General features: G+C 52.9%; 1 long non-coding RNA gene across 1 annotated transcript in view; it reads left to right on the top strand.

The window, feature by feature from the left end:
- Positions 1 to 286: 286 nt before the first annotated feature.
- Positions 287 to 7,358, top strand: part of LOC121273906 — a 17,338-nt gene continuing 10,266 nt past the window's right edge. Inside the window, exon 1 of the long non-coding RNA XR_005942118.1 lies at positions 287 to 364. This is a non-coding gene — a long non-coding RNA (uncharacterized LOC121273906). The remainder of the gene's footprint in view (positions 365 to 7,358) is intronic.

The raw sequence follows: 7,358 nt of genomic DNA, 5'->3' as shown, positions 1-7,358 counted from the left end.
GCACTGTGGGAGGGTCAGTGCTGAGGGAGAGACGCACTGTCGGAGGGTCAGTACTGAAGGAGAGCCGCACTGTCGGAGGGTCAGTGCTGACGGAACGCCGCAATGTGAGCTTTGCTGGTTCGGATGCGATATTGTACCGCGAGCTCTGCCTGCCTCTCTGCACCCATCTCTCCATTTTGACCCTTATTCCTTCCAGCGTAAGGGACCCAAGATGATCAGGGCCACGTCCAGCAACCCGGTGGCTCTGGGCGCCTCGAGGGTGGAGCTGCGCCTCTCCTGCCGGAACCTTTTGGACCGCGAGACCCTCCTGAAGCCCGACCCCTGCTGCATCGTCAAGTGTTTGACCAACGGCGAGTGGGTAGAGGTGAGAGCGGGAGCGCGTAGATGTGCGCGTGACTTTTGACCCTTGTCGTCCTCTCAATCCTCCCCCACCACCCAACCCCCCCCCGTGCTTTTGCCTCCTTCGACCCAATGCGTGCACTAACACCCCTTGAGGGAGGTAAACCTGCCAACCTTCCTTGGCTTAGCCTCCACCTAGCTCCAGACCCACGGCTTTATGCTGTCCGGGTGACCCATAAATGCCCCTTGTGAGCCGCACGCGTAAGTTAGCGGCGTTCGATCGATCGGCTCGGCTTTGCTAGTTCAAAGAAATTGGGAGCACGCTCGGGATTATTCAGCAGATGCTGTCCAATACTTGCATTGCGAGGTCAGATGGCAGGGGGTGGGGTGGGGTCGGATGGGGTGGGGTTGTTGGGGAGTGTGGGTAGTACTTTCTTAAATGGAGTCAGAGCCTTCCAACCAGTTTTGATCGCATTCGCCGCGCCCGAAACCAACAATGCCGGATTTGCAACTCTCTCAACAATTCGTACTCCGGGAGGAATGCTCGGCGAGTCGAGTCGGATTGGGCGGGGCGTCGCCATGGAGAAGCGACGAGGTAGGTGGGCTGTTGGTGGCGGGGAATAGGAGCATTCCCAAGCTACTGTGGAATTGTGGCGCGCCTTTGTTCTGTGGACAAGGAACGGGACCCTGTGTACGAAGGTGCTGTGCTTCTAGCAGGAACAAATGAGCGCCGCTGAGAGTTGGCAATCTCGAGGCTGCCATGGCGCCATGAGCATAACCAATCGGCTCTAAACCCAGCTTACTCCTCTAGAGTCCCGGGAGAGGGATAAAATTCATCGAGAATGGAGTGAGCACCACCCCGACTCAAAAGCAAACGGTGACCTGGGGGCTGAGACCCTTGGGTAATTCCGCCCACTGCCCCACAATAACCAGGTTTGGGGTTCTGGCCGCTCTCGCAGAGGACATGGCCAAACACAGCGAGACCAGAGAGAGGAGAGTCAAATCATCCAGATCCCAATCGGACCGGAGACAATCCTGTTCCAATGTTAACATGTGAAGAGGGAGCTTTACTCTGTATCTAACCCCGTGCGGTACCTGTCCTGGGAGTGTTTGATGGGGACGGTGTAGAGGGAGATTTACTCTGTATCTAACCCCGTGCTGTACCTGTCCTGGGAGTGTTTGATGGGGACAGTGTAGAGGGAGATTTACTCTGTATCTCACCCCATGCTGTACCTGTCCTGGGAGTGTTTGATGGGGACAGTGTAGAGGGAGATTTACTCTGTATCTAACCCCGTGCTGTACCTGTCCTGGGAGTGTTTGATGGGGACAGTGTAGAGGGAGCTTTACTCTGTATCTAACCCCGTGCTGTACCTGTCCTGGGAGTGTTTGATGGGGACAGTGTAGAGGGAGATTTACTCTGTATCTAACCCCGTGCTGTACCTGTCCTGGGAGTGTTTGATGGGGATGGTGTAGAGGGAGATTTACTCTGTATCTAACCCCGTGCTGTACCTGTCCTGGGAGTGTTTGATGGAGACGGTGTAGAGGGAGATTTACTCTGTATCTAACCCCGTGCTGTACCTGTCCTGGGAGTGTTTGATGGGGACAGTGTAGGCGGAGCTTTACTCTGTATCTAACCCCGTGCTGTACCTGTCCTGGGAGTGTTTGATGGGGACAGTGTAGAGGGAACTTTACTCTGTATGTAACCCCGTGCTGTACCTGTCCTGGGAGTGTTTGATGGGGACAGTGTAGAGGGAGATTTACGCTGTATCTAACCCCGTGCTGTACCTGTCCTGGGAGTGTTTGATGGGGACAGTGTAGAGGGAGATTTACGCTGTATCTAACCCCGTGCTGTACCTGTCCTGGGAGTGTTTGATGGGGACGGTGTAGAGGGAGATTTACTCTGTATCTAACCCCGTGCTGTACCTGTCCTGGGAGTGTTTGATGGGGACGGTGTAGAGGGAGATTTACTCTGTATCTAACCCCGTGCTGTACCTGTCCTGGGAGTGTTTGATGGGGACAGAGTAGAGGGAGCTTTACTCTGTATCTAACCCCGTGCTGTACCTGTCCTGGGAGTGTTTGATTGGGACGGTGTAGAGGGAGCTTTACTCTGTATCTAACCCCGTGCTGTACTGACTTTGGGAGTGTTTGATGGGGACAGTGTAGAGAGAGCTTTACTCTGTATCTAACCCCGTGCTGTACCTGTCCTGGGAGTGTTTGATGGGGACAGTGTAGAGAGAGCTTTACTCTGTATCTAACCCCGTGCGGTACCTGTCCTGGGAGTGTTTGATGGGGACAGTGTAGAGGGAGCTTTACTCTGTATCTAACCCCGTGCTGTACCTGTCCTGGGAGTGTTTGATGGGGACAGTGTAGAGGGAGATTTACTCTGTATCTAACCCCGTGCTGTACCTGTCCTGGGAGTGTTTGATGGGGATGGTGTAGAGGGAGATTTACTCTGTATCTAACCCCGTGCTGTACCTGTCCTGGGAGTGTTTGATGGAGACGGTGTAGAGGGAGATTTACTCTGTATCTAACCCCGTGCTGTACCTGTCCTGGGAGTGTTTGATGGGGACAGTGTAGGCGGAGCTTTACTCTGTATCTAACCCCGTGCTGTACCTGTCCTGGGAGTGTTTGATGGGGACGGTGTAGAGGGAGATTTACTCTGTATCTAACCCCGTGCTGTACCTGTCCTGGGAGTGTTTGATGGGGATGGTGTAGAGGGAGATTTACTCTGTATCTAACCCCGTGCTGTACCTGTCCTGGGAGTGTTTGATGGGGACAGTGTAGGCGGAGCTTTACTCTGTATCTAACCCCGTGCTGTACCTGTCCTGGGAGTGTTTGATGGGGACAGTGTAGAGGGAACTTTACTCTGTATGTAACCCCGTGCTGTACCTGTCCTGGGAGTGTTTGATGGGGACAGTGTAGAGGGAGATTTACGCTGTATCTAACCCCGTGCTGTACCTGTCCTGGGAGTGTTTGATGGGGACAGTGTAGAGGGAGATTTACGCTGTATCTAACCCCGTGCTGTACCTGTCCTGGGAGTGTTTGATGGGGACGGTGTAGAGGGAGATTTACTCTGTATCTAACCCCGTGCTGTACCTGTCCTGGGAGTGTTTGATGGGGACGGTGTAGAGGGAGATTTACTCTGTATCTAACCCCGTGCTGTACCTGTCCTGGGAGTGTTTGATTGGGACGGTGTAGAGGGAGCTTTACTCTGTATCTAACCCCGTGCTGTACCTGTCCTGGGAGTGTTTGATTGGGACGGTGTAGAGGGAGCTTTACTCTGTATCTAACCCCGTGCTGTACCTGTCCTGGGAGTGTTTGATGGGGACAGTGTAGAGAGAGCTTTACTCTGTATCTAACCCCGTGCTGTACCTGTCCTGGGAGTGTTTGATGGGGACAGTGTAGAGAGAGCTTTACTCTGTATCTAACCCCGTGCGGTACCTGTCCTGGGAGTGTTTGATGGGGACAGTGTAGAGGGAGCTTTACTCTGTATCTAACCCCGTGCTGTACCTGTCCTGGGAGTGTTTGATGGGGACAGTGTAGAGGGAGATTTACTCTGTATCTAACCCCGTGCTGTACCTGTCCTGGGAGTGTTTGATGGGGATGGTGTAGAGGGAGATTTACTCTGTATCTAACCCCGTGCTGTACCTGTCCTGGGAGTGTTTGATGGAGACGGTGTAGAGGGAGATTTACTCTGTATCTAACCCCGTGCTGTACCTGTCCTGGGAGTGTTTGATGGGGGCAGTGTAGGCGGAGCTTTACTCTGTATCTAACCCCGTGCTGTACCTGTCCTGGGAGTGTTTGATGGGGACGGTGTAGAGGGAGATTTACTCTGTATCTAACCCCGTGCTGTACCTGTCCTGGGAGTGTTTGATGGGGACGGTGTAGAGGGAGATTTACTCTGTATCTAACCCCGTGCTGTACCTGTCCTGGGAGTGTTTGATGGGGATGGTGTAGAGGGAGTTTTACTCTGTATCTAACCCCGTGCTGTACCTGTCCTGGGAGTGTTTGATGGGGATGGTGTAGAGGGAGTTTTACTCTGTATCTAACCCCGTGCTGTACCTGTCCTGGGAGTGTTTGATGGGGACGGTGTAGAGGGAGATTTACTCTGTATCTAACCCCGTGCTGTACCTGTCCTGGGAATGTTTAATGGTGACAGTTAGAGGGAGATTTACTCTGTATCTACCCTCGTGCTGTACCTGTCCTGGGATTGTTTGATGGGGTCAGTGTAGAGGGAGCTTTACTCTGTATCTAACCCCGTGCTGTACCTGTCCTGGGAGTGTTTGATGGGGACAGTGTAGAGGGAGATTTACTCTGTATCTACCCTCGTGCTGTACCTGTCCGGGGAGTGTTTGATGCGGACAGTGGAGAGGGAGATTTACTCTGTATCTACCCTCGTGCTGTACCTGTCCTGGGAGTGTGTGATGGGGACAGTGTAGAGGGAGATTTACTCTGTATCTAAAACCGTGCTGTACCTGTCCTGGGAGTGTTTGATGGGGACAGTGTAGAGGGAGCTTTACTCTGTATCTAACCCCCGTGCTGTACCTGTCCTGGGAGTGTTTGATGGGGTCAGTGTAGAGGGAGATTTACTCTGTATCTAACCCCGTGTTGTACCTGTCCTGGGAGTGTTTGATGATGACAGTGTAGAGGGAGATTTACTCTGTATCTAACCCCGTGTTGTACCTGTCCTGGGAGTGTTTGATGCGGACAGTGGAGAGGGAGATTTACTCTGTATCTAAAACCGTGCTGTACCTGTCCTGGGAGTGTTTGATGGGGACAGTGTAGAGGGAGCTTTACTCTGTATCTAACCCCGTGCTGTACCTGTCCTGGGAGTGTTTGATGGGGACATTGTAGAGGGAGCTTTACTCTGTATCTAACCCCGTGCTGCACCTGTCCTGGGAGTGTTTGATGCAGACGGTGCAGAGGGATCTTTACTCTTTATGTAACCTCCAGCTGTAGCTGCCCTGGGAGTGTTTGATGAGCACCTTGTAGAGGGAGATAACTCTGTATCTAACCGTGTGCTGTACATGTCCTGGGAGTGTTTGATGGGGACAGTGTAGAAGGAGATTTACTCTGTATCTAACCCTGTGCTGTACCTGTCCTGGGACTGTTTGATGGGGACAGTGTAGAGGGAGATTTACTCTGTATCTAACCCTGTGCTGTACCTGTCCTGGGAGTGTTTGATGGGGACAGTTTAGAGGGAGATTTACTCTGTATCTAACCCCGTGCTGTACCTGTCCTGGGAGTGTTTGATGCAGACGGTGTAGAGGGAGCTTTACTCTGTATCTAACCCCGTGCTGTACCTGTTCTGGGAGTGTTTGATTGGGACGGTGTAGAGGGAGTTTACCCTGTATCTAACCCCGTGCTGTACCTGTCCTGGGAGTGTTTGATGGGGACAGTGTAGAGGGAGATTTACTCTATATCTAACCCCGTGCTCTACCTGTCCTGGGAGTGTTTGATGAGCACCTTGTAGAGGGAGATTACTCTGTACCTAACCCCGTGCTGTACCTGTCCTGGGAATGTTTGATGGGGACAGTGTAGAGGGAGATTTACTCTGTATCTAACCCCGTGCTGTACCTGTCCTGGGAGTGTTTGATGGGGACAGTGTAGAGGGAGCTTTACTCTGTATCTAACCCCGTGCTGTACCTGCCCTGGGAGTGTTTGATGAGGGCAGTGTAGAGGGAGTTTACCCTGTATCTAACCCTGTGGTTAAACTGTCCTGGGAGTGTTTGATAAGGACAGTGTCGAGGGAGATTTACTCTTTATCTAACCCCGTGCTGTACCTGTCCTGGGAGTGTTTGATGGGGACAGTTTAGAGGGAGATTTACTCTGTATCTGACACCGTGCTGTACCTGTCCTGGGAGTGTTTGATGCAGACGGTGCAGAGGGATCTTTACTCTTTATGTAACCTCCAGCTGTATATGTCCTGGGAGAGCTTGATGGGGACAGTGTGGGTGGAGCTTTACTCTGTATCTAACCCCGTGCTGTCCCTGTCCTGGGAGTGTTTGATGGGGACAGTGTAGAGGAAGCTTTACTCTGTATCTAACCCCGTGCTGTACCTGTCCTGGGAGTGTTTGTTGGGGACAGTGTAGAGGGAGATTTACTCTGTATCTAACCCCGTGCTGTTCCTGTCCTGGGAATGTTTGATGGGGACGGTGTAGAGGGAGATTTACTCTGTATCTAACCCCGTGCTGTACCTGTCCTGGGAGTGTTTGATGGGGACAGTGTAGAGGGAGCTTTACTCTGTATCTAACCCCGTGCTGTACCTCTCCCTCCCTATCTCTGTAACTTCCTCCAGCCCCTACACCACTCCCTATCTCTGTAACCTCCTCCAGCCCCTACAACCCTCCCTGTTTCTGTAACTTCCTCCAGCCCCTACACCCCTCCCTATCTCTGTAACCTCCTCCAGCCCCTACAACCCTCCCTGTTTCTGTAACTTCCTCCAGCCCCTACACCCCTCCCTATCTCTGTAACTTCCTCCAGCCCCTACACCCCTCCCTATCTCTGTAACTTCCTCCAGCCCATACACCACTCCCTTTCTCTATAACCTCCTCCAGCCCCTACAACCCTCCCTGTTTCTGTAACTTCCTCCAGCCCCTACACCCCTCCCTATCTCTGTAACTTCCTCCAGCCCCTACACCACTCCCTTTCTCTATAACCTCCTCCAGCCCCTACAACCCTCCCTGTTTCTGTATCCTCCTCCAGCCCCTACAACCCTCCCTATCTCTGTAACCTCCTCCAGCCCCTACACCCCTCCCTGTCTCTGTAACCTCCTCCAGCCCCCTACACCCCTCCCTATCTCTGTAAACTCCTCCAGCCCCTACACCCCTCCCTATCTCTGTAAACTCCTCCAGCCCCTACACCCCTCCCCATCTCTGTAACCTCCTCCTGCCCCTACACCCCTCCTTATCTCTGTAACTTCCTCCAGCCCCCTACACCCCTCCCTATCTCTGTAACCTCCTCCAGCCCCTACACCCCTCCCTATCTCTGTAACCTCCCCCTGCCCCTTCACCCCTCCC

The sequence above is a fragment of the Carcharodon carcharias genome (assembly GCF_017639515.1).
Source record: "Carcharodon carcharias isolate sCarCar2 chromosome 27 unlocalized genomic scaffold, sCarCar2.pri SUPER_27_unloc_20, whole genome shotgun sequence".
NCBI lineage: Eukaryota > Metazoa > Chordata > Chondrichthyes > Lamniformes > Lamnidae > Carcharodon > Carcharodon carcharias.
The sequence above is the reverse complement of the archived record's forward strand: the minus strand, read 5'-3'. Positions and strand labels throughout refer to the sequence as shown.